Here is a 15,717-nt window from a genome sequence, read left to right as displayed (position 1 = left end):
AATTTGAAAATACATTTCCAATTTCTTGTGTGTTTACATAACACAAGTCTGAAAAAGGAAAATGTCCCATGGCAACATGAAATTTGAACATTCAAAAACATTTTTTATCAGAGCATATTTGTTTTGCTTAAAGAGTTTTATTTTGCAACAAAATGTCCTTTTTGAAAGAATCCAGCAACTCCATTATTACTGGAAAAAGGGGAATGAGTCTTTAGAAGATCTTCCAACGTAGTTATTTATGAGGAGACAGCAAGGTTTTGGAAATAAATTCTAAAGCCTTTGTCCTCAAACTGCCATTCATACTTAAGTAGCTGCTACTGTTACTATTATCTGCTTCTCATTCAGACAGCTACACATACAACAGTCACCATTCTACCGCTGGATAGAAAGCAGCTGCTTTCACACACGTCAAGGTTTTCCACACACGCAAAGAAAAATTCAAGTATTTCACAACCTGGGTGACAGCCTTATTGTTGCATTATTGGCTGATATACCCATAAGCACTGGATTCGCCATTGCCTTCAACTGTTCTTTATGTGGTTCATTAAAAATGCCTACAAGAGTTTTCAGATTGATTTTGTGCAAGCTAGATAGTACTTTCAGGTCAACCTAGAGATTGTAGCCGTCTGCTATGCAAAATACTGCCAGAACTAAATGTTTGAGTGATAAGTCATTATTACCTGTGCAAAGGAGGTTGTGTTTTCGGTTCAGTTTGTTGGTTTGTTTGACTGTTTGTCAGCAGGATTACAGAAAAAAACTACTAACCTGTATTTCATGAAACTTGGTGGAAGGATTTAGCATGGGCCAAGCAAGAACCCATTACATTTAGTTGTGAATCCGAATCACAGGGCGGATCCACAAATTGTTTCTTATTTTTGTTAACATTAAGAGATAGGACATGGCCTTGGCGGAGGTCTGTGCTCTCCGTGTGCCCTTCTTGTTTGCCTATAGTCTTCAAGTAGCCTGCTTTATTTATTTGGTAAAGCTTTAAATGCTAAAAAATGAGGATGATGATTCGTTAGCCTCTTTGGACAGTAGTGTACAAAAGGCTAAATTATAATTGCCTCAACTATGGCAGTAAGACTTAGGAACAAGGAATAGTTATATTTTGGGTAATAGCTTACTTGCTGAGAGTTAGATGAGAAGATTTATACCACTTGCATGTCTGTATGATGAATATGAAGCTTTAGCCGGCAGCCAGTTAGCTTATTCCAAGACTGGAAACGGGGGAAACAACTAGCCTGACTTTGTCCAAAGGGAAGAAAGTCCACCTGCCAGCACCTCTAAAACTCACTAATTAACATGTTACATCTAATTTCTTAAATCCGTACAACAATGTTAAAATTGACAGGTTGTGGTTTCATGGGAGGATTATGAGCTGGACTATTCCTTGGCTTGGAGCCACAACCTTCCTGGAGTCGTCACTGCTTGTCTGGCAACCTCACAGTAGCTGTTTCCTTTCACCTAATTTTATGCACATTTTGAAGTATCGCGTTAGAAAAGCTGAATGGATACTCCAAAATTCGATAAAACTTGATATGCTTGAGATGGATTTGCCTTTGTCGAGAGTTGATGCGCTGATTGAAACGACTTTGGGGAAAACTTCTGCCATTGTAAACATTCAACTCACACAGGTTGATCAGCTGTTCCCGCTGTCGGTGTCTTCCCGGATATTCCCATAACATGTCTTTGTCTCCAGACAGCGTGAAACGTGGCCAATACCAGCTGACATGAAGGAACAGTTCAAACTTGCCCAATTGAACCAAGTTCCTGAAGACCTCTCTCCAATATTCTCTCATATATGGTTTAGATTGCAAAGGCGACTTGTTCCGGTCAGCAACCTCTACTTCTTCTACACGGTTTTGCCACGCGTAGCCTATAGCGCCAACTTCTGACCAAACTACGCTGAAGCTAGTTTATCCGCTCCAGTTGATGGAAAGGCGCAGATTCTGTCTTTTTTTGCGACACATTCCAAAATATACAGGAAGTTACAGTGCCCAGCCAAGAAATAGAACAGCACAAAGAACAACACTTCATTTCATTTTTAGAGTTTGGCTTCTGTACGGATTAAACAAATAAGCAAAAACACAGGCCTGACCACTCTCCTCTGCAGAGAGGCAAACGCACGTTTGTAAAGTTGCTTGGCCAATCAGTATGAGCCTACACCTTTTGTATGGGCACCATGACCTTTTTCAAAGTCAGCGATTTAAGGAGCAGCATGTAGGAGGGCTCTGCCTGTGCTCATAGAACTAGAGTTACAATGCTTCTATTCCATACAGGCTCCCCTTTCCAAAAGTTTCTATAGGTTTAGCGAGTCATGAAACATAAAGAATGTGTCCTGGTCACATGCGAGCGGACCACCATTACAGACTTCCAACACTGTCCTAACATAGCTTGGTTGACCTCACACAAGAGACTGGCATTAACACTCCACTGCACCCAACCACATCAACGCAAATCGGGGGGGGGAGAGAACCAAAAACATTGCTGCTGGACACATGCAAAGATGAAAGGGCCTGCTAGATCCCTGTAGTGCAAACACAAGCCAATGGAAAAAGTACTCATGTGTGAGTACTTTTTCAATCATTAGTCTTGCATGTTTAAAAAAAAAAAAGCCAGAACCACAGAACCACTACATAGTAGATCAGAATCTCTGCTTCAGAGTAGCATATTTTCACTTTGTTGTCCAGTTCATTTCACGGTTTTATCTGAAGGCTATGCTTTTCAGGGTACTTTTCAAAGGGTCTTCTGTACTGATCTTTCAGTTTAAAAGCATCATCCCAAACCTCTGGCTTTATCTAGGAATTAATGTGTCCCGACCTCTGTAGTTCAGTTTGTCTTTTCCTCTGCAGTTCCTTTCATATGCTCAGTGGGTCCTTGGACCTCATCCAGCACAGGAAGCTGAACTTCTTGTGTCCACCTTTCATGTGGTTCCAGGCAACACACACAAAAGGATAGATGGATAGAGAGAGAGAGAGAGAGAGAGAGAGAGAGAGAAGGAAAAGGAGACAGATATTCATACAGCGAAAACAGATTCCAAGGATAGATTTCATTGTCTGTGTTTGGTGGCTTGAATTTCTGACCTCTGCAGCTGCGAACACTGTTGCTCCTCGAGTGTTTTGGTGCTGTGATGGTCACGGCTGTGACTTTAACACTGGCCTCAATGTTGTATGTCATGACCAGATGTCTAGAAAAGTGGAATCGGTTGTCTTTGTCATGTGTTGATAGCGTAGCAAAAGCCACCCTGAGCTTTCATTTTTGATGAAAGACGAGGCCCGTTGAGAAATAACGTTCCAAATGAGACACATTTTTTAACATGTGAAAGGCACAATGATATATAGCAGGAATGAAAATAAAGAATAAGTTATCGTAAGTTATTATTAACTCCCGACACTAACAAGGCGCCCAGACACAAAAACAGGATCTACTGAATTTACCTTTGCCCTCCATTTTGTCTCCCAGCTCCTCTCTGGGTCCCTGGTGCACTCTCTACACCACTCAATCACATCCCCTTGCCATTGCCTTTCGCCTGTGTGCTTCCGCCCCGTGACGACAATCCCAGATGTGGCTTAATAAATACTCTGTGGCCTGATGATTGAACCTACAGCTTCACTCAGGGAAGTTCACAGGAGAACCATGTTTCGAGGCACCAACAGATGAGCCTGCTGATTCTGAAACGGGAGATGTTTTTTACTCTTCGAGAATAGAGCGTGCAGGAGGCTCGGGGCGCCTTGGGTAGAGAACCATACTCTCTGCTCGCTCAGAGAGTATGGTTCGCATTAGGGACACATCATATTTCATGTCTTTTTATCAAGAAGATGGTCATGAGTACGGGCTGCGTGGAGCTAGAGAAACCGCAAGCTAAAAATACGTGTATGTGCCACGAGTGAGGCTGCAGTAGTACGCCCATCGCATGCATTGAAATGATTTAGTGTGGATCAGCGTCAGCAGCATCAGCAGGCCTGAAAACACACAGCGTGCATTTACACGGCCGTGCGTTATAAAAGCCTGATGGGTCCCCGTCATCACTGACCACACGAGTGGCAGATTTGGAATAAGAAAGCATGGGACAGTAGCTTTATTTGTAAGTCAGACAGAGTCAAAGAGGCTGCACAAAGACAGACATGCATGTTCTTATGTTTATAAATGGCATTTCCTATCCGTCATTAGTCTTGTTCATGGTGGTCACGGTTTGCAGTGAGTCTGTTTTCTGTAAAGTTGGCTTTCTGTACTCGCGCTGGGTACTGAATTAAGATACTTTTTAGGCACCGACCGAACTGCCTCTAAAGTATCGAGTACCGAAAAATGCCACGTCATTCAATACCATATTTTAATCCCTAAGGAGCAAATCTCATCAGTGTCAGTGAGCCAATAAGCATGCAGCATGCTTCTTCCAAGATCTAATAATGTCTGTGATTACGTCGTAGAGACACGCAGGAAAAACTCTACGTTACACAGAGACGGGCTCACGTAGTAGGAGCTGAAAAATAAAAAGATTTGTGACGTAATGTGATCATTGGAATGGTTATATGACTTTTTTTTCGAGTTGAATGGTGGTCGTCTCTCTTCCCCCTAGCGCCTGTGAGCGGAAAAACCACCCTTGCAACTTTCAGCCGGTGAGCGGCCGGCCTCAGCGCCAGGTATCGCGTGATATCAGGTGTCGCGTTGTAACAAATTGCTTCACGGCACTGCACACATACGCCCATTCAGGAACCAGCTAGCTATAAGAACAAGGTAGTGATGGAGTTTTTCACGCTATCGTCGTGGCTGAGCCGGCAAAAAAGAAGCTGAAAGTTAGGAAAGCATCGTCGGAGGAACAGAGAAAGAGGAAACTGCAGACAGACCGAGCGAGGAGTCAGACACAAGTAAACATCGGAAATATCTATTCTGAAGCTGTAGGGGGAGCTTTATAGAGAAACCTGCCAGCAAAAGGCCAGAAAACTGCGAAGAAATGGCCAAAACTGCATAGGGCCCCTTTAATTGCAGAAAAATCCTCACATTGTAGAAACTGGAAAGGATCCAAACTGTTCTGTCAATCACCTAAGTGTTTAATCAGCTAATCATTTCAGCTGGACTTGTAGACCTGCATATCGTTGGGTAGTTTCATTTATAATAAAACATTGTATTTTATAAACTACATGTGTTTTGTGTGTACAAATCTTAATCTGTAAAGTAACTAAAGCCGTCAGATGAATGTAGTGGAGTAAAAAGTACAAATTTTCTCTCTGAAATGTAGCGGAGTAGAAGTAGAAAGTGGCATTGGAAGAAAAAGACTCAAGTAAAGTACAACTACCTCAAATTTGTACTTAAGTACAGCACTTGAGTAAATGTACATTCCACCACTGCCAAAAGCCTAGATTTAACCAACTGACACACAGGCAGGTATTCAATCTACAAGGATATAAAACATAGACAACTGAGCTGGAACCAAAGAATTAATAAATATTTGCCTTTTTTTGCTTGATTAAACTACTGCAACAAATAATTATTAACATGATTATTAACATTGTCACTGAACAGCTTATTTCTCTGACAATCAAGTAACTGATTTATCAGCTTTTAAACAACACAAAAATGCTCTAGTGTCTAGTGCAGTTAGCCATTTGTGGCCAATAGAGAGCAGAAATACTGCAACCAAAAAGTTTGCCGTGATGTACCATTGCCTTATCAAATCGCTATGACTGATCCTTTGGCAAACAATTGCCTACTTTCACATCTTTCAGACACAAATACGCATTATCGTGCTTTGAAATCATCCTTCTGGCCACCTGAAGAACGCAACTCCAGCATTCAGCGTCATTTGAATTGTGGTTGGCAGCTGCCATCGGTGGCATTTGGGAGAGCTGACGAGAGCGGTTAGCCTGGAAATCCAGACCCAAATCTGAAAGATTAAGGGTCTGGCAGTGAGTAATGAAAATGGCCCAACTCAAGGGGCGGCACCAAGCATGCATTTGAAAATCTGAATGCACACAATTAATGGATAACACTACAACCAATCACAACAATACACAGGGTGACGTATCCAGACCCCCATACGCTTAGCTACCAGCGGAGCTAACTGGTAGATTAAACTCTTGCCATATGCGGTCGGCAAAACAGCAAAAATGTCAATCTTGCAAAGGAAGGATTGGAGCGCCGTCTTCTGTTCCTCTTTTAGATAAAAAGCCAAGTCTAACTTGTTCATTGTAGCAGCCAAAGCCGTTTCAAACAACTGGTGTTCATCCATAGCCATCTTGCAATATTTACTAATGACTTCGACGTCGCAGCGTTGTCGTCATCTGTTTAGCTCGCCTCTGGCCCACCTATATCAGATACACCGATGTGATTGGTGCAGCTCGGCTACAAGGGCATAGTTAATGAGCATCATTACTCGATGCCAGAGTGACTCGCTGAGCAAATTCAAACTGTGCTGAACTCTGGATTTCCAAGGTAGAGAGCGGCGAGCATCAACCATACAGTTTATGTGCCGATACAACCAAAATATTGTGCTGAAAGCTATGTACGGCTCCAGGCTTACATGTAGATTCTCAGAAACCTTAATGAAACGACGCGGCAAACATTTCATCAGTGTAATTCGTAGGATACAGAAGTATAATCACTCTGTGAACGGCCTTGGGTAGAAACTCTCCCCGTCCATCAGCTCTAGCTCTCCTCCCTCTTGGCTGTGAAGTACCACAGCACATGCATCTTTCTGTCTCCCTTCTGGCTGCCATCTCTTTAACACCTCTTTAACACCACCTGTGACTGATTTCACCTCCAGCTCTGGCCCAGTTTATTGAATGCCACCCACTGCCACTGCCTGTTGCTTGGCGGCCTACTAGTTTGGGTTAAAACTTCCCCAACGTTTGCAGCACAACGGTGAAGGAAGGACAATTGTTGGACTCACCATAAGCAGTGAATAGTAAGAAAATGTAACAATGTACACTTTTGAGAGGGTGGTGTTGGGACCTAACAGTTGTGGCGACACTAGCCTGGGGAACAGAGAAACCTCAACAGGCCAAAAGCGGCCTGTGAGGGAAGCTGCAGCCTGAACCATTAACTCTTAAACAAAGGGATTCTCCTAAAATGGCGAATGTACCTTTAAACACGAGGAAGAAACGGCAGACTGGTGGAGGGTTTAAGAACTGCAAAAATGAGTTGTCACACCTGGGCCATAATCAGGATCTCTGATTGGCCGTGGCTCCCTGAACGCTCCCTGAACGCACCAAAAGATAAAAGCCACCGTCAGTCATCGCTTAGGGTTCTTCGTGGTAATCAACTTGCCGTAGAAGACACATCGTTCAGCGCTGTTCGAGCATCAACATCGTATCATTCGCTGGTCGAGTCAGTCAGTCAGTATCTTTCGTGATACAAAAGGATCCGAGGGAAATACTAAGCCAAGTATTTCACCAAATCTGCAGAAAGGGTAAATCTGCCCTGTTTCAAGGAAAAAGGACAATGCGTTTTCTTTTCCTGTAAGTCGACTGGACCGCGTGCCCGCTCCACTGCCCTGGACGGTACGGGTCGTTAATCTCTGGCAAGAGGTTAACTCAGTTCTGTTCACCGGGGAAAATCCGCCGGATAAACTAACGGACTGCACACCAAAAGTAAGAGGCTTTCATAGTTCTGGGCAGACTTTAGAACTAGTGTGTTTTATTAATGAGTAAAAGTTATTGCTACTATTTGTTTACCATTAATGTGATCTGATTAATACAGCGCTACTGCTGCGCGTGTAATGTATTAATCTATAATTGTGACCGTTGAGTCAAATCTATTCTGTGAATGTACTCTGATCACGGTGCATTGTTGAAAAGTTGTGTTGAACTGTAACTGACTGAACTCCCACCGAGGAGGAATAATTACTGTATTAGCGAAGCCATAACCCTGCTTTCATCACCCACCACGCCGATATGATATAAAGACATTGTATCATATAGCTATCTGTGGAGGGACAGAGCGCGGGGCTATCGCATCGCGGAGTCAGCTGTTTGCTCGCAGAGAAGTAGCGGATAATAAACGCTCTCTATTGTTAAACAAACAATTTCTTCTTCGATTCTGCTGTAACGCCACGTTAAGTTAGAGTCTCGAGTAAAACAAAGAGAGCGGTTATTTTCACCACCACAGAGATCAAGGTTTTAAGTGTTTTATTTTTCTTTCTATCAATCGTGTTTTCCACCCTTTTCTCTCTCTTTTCCTACATACGCACCTATATACACACAAGCACATATGCGCCCGTATTAACAGCTGGTCTCGGCCGATACCAGAGACGCGCGAGATATAACGGAGTTTCAGTCGCCATTTTGGCGCTAGAATAACACTTTGGGGTGTGTCCCCTTTGTCTGTAAAACGTGACTGAAGTATCGCGGGGTTCCCCGCTACTTCAGCGTTGGGAGTAGCCATTTCGGGTCTTTGTAACAAACTACAAAGAGCCTACAAGCAGACGGCGCCTCCGACCGCCATCTTGAATCTCGCGTGTGTAGTCGACCACGTGGCCCGGCTACTCCTGATTCCCTCGTTTCTCCTAACACACACACACACACACACACACACACACACACACACAAGCTGGAGTGCTGTTTTGTTTGCTGACAAGTAACTAGAGCGGTGACAAGTGAAAGATTATTGATGATTTTGAAGCTAATAAACTCCACTATACTGTAAATAGCAGTTGTTTGTGATCATTGGTGTACTTATTGTAATAATTGCTGGTTAGACACAGGTCAGTGCTCGAATTTCACCCTTCCCCTTTTGTTCCGTTAAAGAATCAGATAGATTAACCAAGTTAAGATCTGTATTTTAGAGTGAACACCGTTAATGAGACTATTCCACAGTTCAATATTGGCCCCTGAAGTTTCAGAAGTTATTAATAACCATATTCCTAACTTTATTAATATTGATAAATATCTTTGATAATATGCTAATAATTGAATCTGTACACCTACGTGTACCCAACAGTGGGATTCATCCTGCAAGGACTTGTGGGATGGGTTAAAGTGTTACAAGACCCCTCCTTTGAGTATGAAACACTCACTCCCCTGTATGCTTTTTTAAGGAAGCCCTGAGAGGCAAATGAGAACAAATAAATAATCAGATCTAAATTGTTTTCTCTCTTGTGTTTATGACTTAAGAACATGAAAAGACAGGATAATCTTTCTACAATCCTTAAAGGTCCCATGGCAGTAAAATTTTACTTTGAGGTTTTTTAACATTAATATGAGTTCCCCCAGCCTGCCTATGGTCCCCCAGTGGCTAGAAATGGTGATAGGTGTAAATCGAGCCCTGGGTATCCTGCTCTCTTTGAGAAAATGAAAGCTCAGATGGACCAATCTGGAATCTCCTCCTTATGAGGTCATAAGGAGGAAGGTTACCTCCCCTTTCTCTGCTTTGCCCGCCCAGAGAATTTGACCCACCCATGAGAGAGAGACATCATGGCTTTCAAACAAGCAAAGTGGCAGTTGGTCAAGGCCACACCCCCACTCTCCACCTTGCCCCCCCCTCTCTCCTCCTCAATAGCATTTAAAGCTACAGACACAGAAATGGCACATCATAAGGAAAGCTCATTGTGGGACTGGCTCTAGTGGCTGTAATTCTGCACCAAGGCTGAATTTCGGGAAAGAGACTTCAGATACAGTATTAGGGGACCACTGAGGTCTATTTAAAAGAGACTTCAGATACAGTATTAGGGGACCACTAAGGCCTATATAAAAGAGACTTCAGATACAGTATTAGGGGACCACTAAGGTCTATATAAAAGAGACTTCAGATACAGTATTAGGGGACCACTAAGGCCTATATAAAAGAGACTTCAGATACAGTATTAGGGGACCACTAAGGTCTATATAAAAGAGACTTCAGATACAGTATTAGGGGACCACTAAGGTCTATAAAAAAGAGACTTCAGATACAGTATTAGGGGACCACTGAGGCCTATATAAAAGAGACTTCAGATACAGTATTAGGGGACCACTAAGGTCTATATAAAAGAGACTTCAGATACAGTATTAGGGGACCACTAAGGTCTATATAAAAGAGACTTCAGATACAGTATTAGGGGACCACTAAGGTCTATATAAAAGAGACTTCAGATACAGTATTAGGGGACCACTAAGGTCTATAAAAGAGACTTCAGATACAGTATTAGGGGACCACTAAGGTCTATATAAAAGAGACTTCAGATACAGTATTAGGGGACCACTAAGGTCTATATAAAAGAGACTTCAGATACAGTATTAGGGGACCACTAAGGTCTATATAAAAGAGACTTCAGATACAGTATTAGGGGACCACTAAGGTCTATATAAAAGAGACTTCAGATACAGTATTAGTACTATTTATTATATTATTATATATTATTTATTTTGTTATTATTATTATTATTATTATTAATGACATAAATATGTCTTATTGAAATGGGGGAGGCCCCGGTGACTTGATGTTCTCTGAAGGGAGGCTCACTGTCACTGTCTGTTTGGTCGAGCACAACCTCTGACACTCATTGTCATTGTTTACACATGGGCGTGCCTTTGTGTATTAGCACATAAACCAGAATGACTAAGGGAAAGCCGGGGGGGGGGGGGGTTCTCATGGAAGTTCCCATGGAAGTGCTGTGAGCTCTATGATGCCCTGCATTTGTTTGGTCGCTCCTGTCAAGCTAATGAGGTGAGTGAGTGAGGTCTATATAAAAGAGACTTCAGATACAGTATTAGGGGACCACTAAGGTCTATATAAAAGAGACTTCAGATACAGTATTAGGGGACCACTGAGGCCTATATAAAAGAGACTTCAGATACAGTATTAGGAGACCACTAAGGTCTATATAAAAGAGACTTCAGATACAGTATTAGGGGACCACTAAGGCCTATATAAAAGCATCCAAAAAGCAGCATGTCATAGGACCTTTACAAAATGTAAATCCGTGAAACAGGTGGGGAAAAAGTTTAGCCAGGGTCATTTTTCTAACTTACTAAAAAAACGCTGAAAGTTTGGGGCAGGTGAATGTTTTCTTTCCTGTGTTTTGTTGTTGTAATACTCATTTCGGGCACAAGAGGCATCAAGTGCATCACTACGCCTTGTTCTAGCACCATTCAAATATATTTCTAGCCTAAAAAAAAGGAAGCACTTCTGTGGTCAACATGAGTAACACAACAACACTTCCAGACACAAAAAGATTCACCTGCCAACATTTTTTTTTTTAAACATATAACTTTTAATATATAACTCATTTCCACCACGTTTATTTCAAGTTGTTTTACAGATGATTTATGTTTTAAGCAACGCAGAAGGATTATCCTGCCAAAAACCTTCTTTTTCCCCCCACCTTAAAGTCCTCATATTATGCTCATTTTCAGGTTCATAATTGTATTTAGAGATTGTACCAGAATAGGTTTATGTGGTTTAATTTTCAGAAAACACCATATATTTGTTGTACTACACATTGCTGCAGCTCCTCTTTTCACCCTGTGTGTTGAGCTCTCTGTTTTAGCTACAGAGTGAGACATCTCACTTCTGTTCCATCTTTGTTGGGAGTCGCACATGCGCAGTAGCTAGGTAAGGACTACTAGCCAGTCAGAAGCAGAGTATGAGGGAGTGCCCTGACAGCACCTAGGTAAGGACTACTAGCCAGTCAGAAGCAGAGTATGAGGGAGTGCCACGCAGCAGCTAGGTGAGCATTATAACGTGTGTTACAAAGTGACCACGTTTGTCTCTGAAGTAAAGGCTGGACTACAATAGAGCTGTTTGGAGCAGTTTGTGAACAGTGTTTTCTGTTGGAGATGGTAAGTCCCTTTGGGGTGGACTTTGGGCTTTTTCACTTTGTAAACCTATAACGTGCACAAAAAGATACATAACACAAAGGAAAGGGGAAAAAGCATAATATGAGCACTTTAAGTCAACAGCAGGAGAGAAAACAACTTTGATTCAGCCAGGATGCAGTTTTAAAAACTCTTTGGATTATAGAAAGTTGATGTTAAGCAGATATCAAATTGTATAAGTGGCACTGGTTTTATTGTGTTGGTTTTGGGGCGAGTGTGTCCTTAGTCTGGGATTGATTAATGTACCAAGATTTTGCCATTACATTTGTTCACTTTAGCCACCACCACAGACGGACCTCTGCTCGACAGAAGGTGTGTCTCTTATCAAATCAGCCAATATTTGTCCTCAGTCACCATAAAACAACATGGGAAAAAAAATAAATTGAGTTTGAAAGCACACAGCATACCATGTGTATGAGGCCATGTTGAATCACACTATGATCTCAAAGCCGAATGTGTGCAATCCACACAAACAATGGGATCACAATTCACAAAAAAAAAAGGTTCAAAAGGGTGTTAACATGTAATAAATCACACCACTGTTTGGTATCCCCAGTTACATGGGAACCAACATGGTAGATCTTTCAACTGGGCAGCCATCGTTTCATGCGTGAGGTAGAGGTGTGACGAGATCTTGCGAGATTAAAATGTGACGAGACTTCTCGTCGAGGTAAAACATTGTCTCAGTGCAGAGCAGCAGCCAGTAGATGGAGTCTGACCTGGTTGGTCTTATAATACATCTGGCTTTGAAGATGAGTTTGGCTCTACATTAGCATAGAAGATCCCCCGTCCGTTCGTCAAAGTTGACTCTGAGTTCACTTTTTCAGAGCGGTAGCGGAGTTGCAATTGTACAAAGCTGCCGGTAAAACCCAGCGTTAGCACATTAGAGGGTACGGCTCTCTCTCTCTCTCTCGACACAGACACACAGACTGCAGCGTGATGGTAAAACCCATAGACTGTATATAGAATGGACCAACAGATCCCGTTGCTCTGGACGGAGACCAGTGAAGGATATTAGAAGCACTTTTCCGGTGATGGCTGAGCGTTACTGAGCAGCCTCCAACTGAGAGAAACGACGTAAATGTGACGTGAGCAGCCTGTCTGAAAGTTGGAAGTCTTCTGGTAGCTGTGCCAAGAGAAATCTCAATCATTCCCAATCTTACAGAGACGGAGAGCGTAGGTATATGGAAGGAGATAACATAGACAGAGGCTAATTATTGTGAGTGCTTATTAGCATCAAAATGGCGCCATAGGAGCTACGCATTGTGAGGAGAAGCTTACCCCCTTGGTAAAACCCAGCGAACGTTAGAGGGTACGGTCTCTCTCTCTCTCTCTCTCAAACCCTTTATGGTTGCAACTATTTATTATATTATTATATATTATTTATTTTGTTATTATTATTATTATTATTATTATTATTATTATTATTATTATTATTATTAATGACATAAATATGTCTTTCATTAAAATGGGGGAGGCCCCGGTGACTTGATGTTCTCTGAAGGGAGGCTCACTGTCTTACACTTTGAAAACCCCTGCCCTATAGGATTACATTGGCCCCATTTTGCAGCTGCCGGTTCCAGAGTTGTCTCAATACTTCTCAATACTGGACCAATTTCAAAGGTTTGTTCACATTAGTCACTTAGACCCCAATGCATTGGAAAATAGGGTCCCGGTTGATACAAAAAAAAACAGAATTACCCTTTAAAACGTATGTGTTTCGGGCGCCTGGGTGGCTCAGTTGGTGGAACGTGCGCCCATGTGGGGAGGTTTATTCCTCGTCGCAGAGGTCGTGGGTTCAAATCCGACAGGTCTCCTGAATGTCTCCCCCCTCTCTCTCCCCTTTCATGCTGTCCTGGTGATTAAAGGCACAAATGCCCAGAAAATAATCTAAAAAAAAAAAGAAAAATGACGTGTCTGCGTATACATGCGTATTCTTGTCCATCTGTTTGGTCGAGCACAACCTCTGACACTCATTGTCATTGTTTACACATGGGCGTGCCTTTGTGTATTAGCACATAAACCAGAATGACTAAGGGAAAGCCGGGGGGGGGGGGAGTTCTCATGGAAGTTCCCATGGAAGTGCTGTGAGCTCTATGATGCCCTGCATTTGTTTGGTCGCTCCTGTCAAGCTAATGAGGTGAGTGAGTGAGGGCAGCCTGGTGGAGGCAGAGGTCAGCCAAGAGCCAGTGCTGCCTGCCAGGCTGCTGTGCTGGGAGGCTGTAGCCCAGGGCCCGACTGCAACACTGGTCACGGCACCCCCCCGCTAACAAGTCCTGGCACACTGCTCGCCCATCTGCCACACATGAACGCACACAGCCTGGCAAAGGCAGATTTACACCCATGGATGTGTGGGCTACTTGTACCATGTACAAAGTATGTATATTGGCACATACTGTAGATCTTGAAGGCTTGAAAGAATGCACATACACACAGCGTATTCACTGTTTGGAGAGGTTTCCTTCTAACCCCCACAAGACCGCCATGAGGACGGATTGCCCCCACCAGCTGCCAGTAGAGCACTCAGAATGGATGCTTCAGTGCATGCATCAATATGAGCAATTCTTTTTAATTATGGGTGTTGTGCTGCTGGTGACGATGTATTTCCTGGACACGGTTCCAGTTATTGGGTCATTCGCACAGAGCGAAACCAAATCTGTTCACGATTTAAATTCCTGCAGAAGTTAAAATATATTTTCTATCTTGTTTTTTTTTTGTTTTCTTTGCATGTGGTGTGTAGTATGGGCATGTGTGCTACTTTGGTTTGTTTTCCAATGTTATTTAGCGGTCGATAGGCGTACTTAGTTGTACAAATTGGGTCTATATTGGAGCCACATTTTGTGCTCAGATGCTGTGGAGTATAAATGTCAGATTGAACTCCATAGTGGGGATATCATATATTCTATGCATATTTACCCTTTATATGGAACTGTATCCTCTGTATAACAGTTTATTTGGCTAGAAAAGTTTCTTTTGAATGTTTATACACCAATTGCCTGATTAGTGATTAAGAGCATACAAATGAGTTAACCCTTGTGTTGTCCTCTGTCTGTTTTGCCTGTTCATAAAGAATAAAGTATAAACTATCACCCAATTTTGTGTTAGATCTTCTTAGCCAACTTCATTCCAACTGATTACCACTATAGTTTTACACTTATTTATGGAAAATGAACCGTTTTTGTCACTTTTTTCAACGCTTTTTGGAATTCATGGTCAATAAACCTCATATATATTAAATTATACGTAATTTATGACTTGAAAAAAAACTGAAATTATGAATTATTTTGACTAATATTTACGATCAGAAGAACATATGTTGATGGATAACCACAGCCTGTTTCATGTATGGAACCATCAGTGGTATTTTTGGACAATTTGGTTGAAAGAAACCCAAATTTTTGACATAGAAACTTTGAAAACGGGTCAAATTTGACCCGAGGACAACATGAGTGTTAATGTGAAATCCCACAAGACAGGAGTATTCTGCTGTAGGGCGGCGACTAATTAATAACTTATTTTCATTGTGGATGAATCTGTTGATTGTTTTCTCGATAAATCGATTAGTTGTTTGCTCTATAAAATGGTGAAAAAGTGTTGATCAGTGTGACCAAGACGACGTCCTCAAATGCAGAGGTGTCAAAAGTATTCACATTCATTCCTCAGGTAGAAGTATAGATACTAGGGTTTAAAAAGACTTCTGTAGAAGTTAAAGTACCAACTCAAGCTTTTCACTCAAGTAAAAGTGTAAAAGTACTGGTTTCAAAACTACTTAGAGTCAGGCTTCATACGCATTTTAACCAATACTTTTCCATTACTTCATGACTTTTTGGCAAATTTCCATGACAATGTATTCCTGAAAATGTCAGTCGACATTATACAATAACAATAAAAATCTGTGTTAAAGTTTACCCTCAGAGGTTTAACAATA

General features: G+C 42.0%; 1 long non-coding RNA gene across 1 annotated transcript; it reads right to left on the bottom strand.

The window, feature by feature from the left end:
• Positions 1-925: 925 nt before the first annotated feature.
• On the bottom strand, positions 926-15,239 carry LOC116047643. Its single transcript, XR_004104439.2, has 3 exons — positions 15,089-15,239; positions 13,703-13,706; positions 926-936 (listed from the first exon to the last, which is right to left on the bottom strand). It is a non-coding gene; the product is annotated as an uncharacterized LOC116047643 (long non-coding RNA).
• Positions 15,240-15,717: the final 478 nt, after the last annotated feature.

Source organism: Sander lucioperca, chromosome 8 (assembly GCF_008315115.2).
Source record: "Sander lucioperca isolate FBNREF2018 chromosome 8, SLUC_FBN_1.2, whole genome shotgun sequence".
NCBI classification, from domain to species: Eukaryota; Metazoa; Chordata; class Actinopteri; order Perciformes; family Percidae; genus Sander; species Sander lucioperca.
The sequence above is the reverse complement of the archived record's forward strand: the minus strand, read 5'-3'. Positions and strand labels throughout refer to the sequence as shown.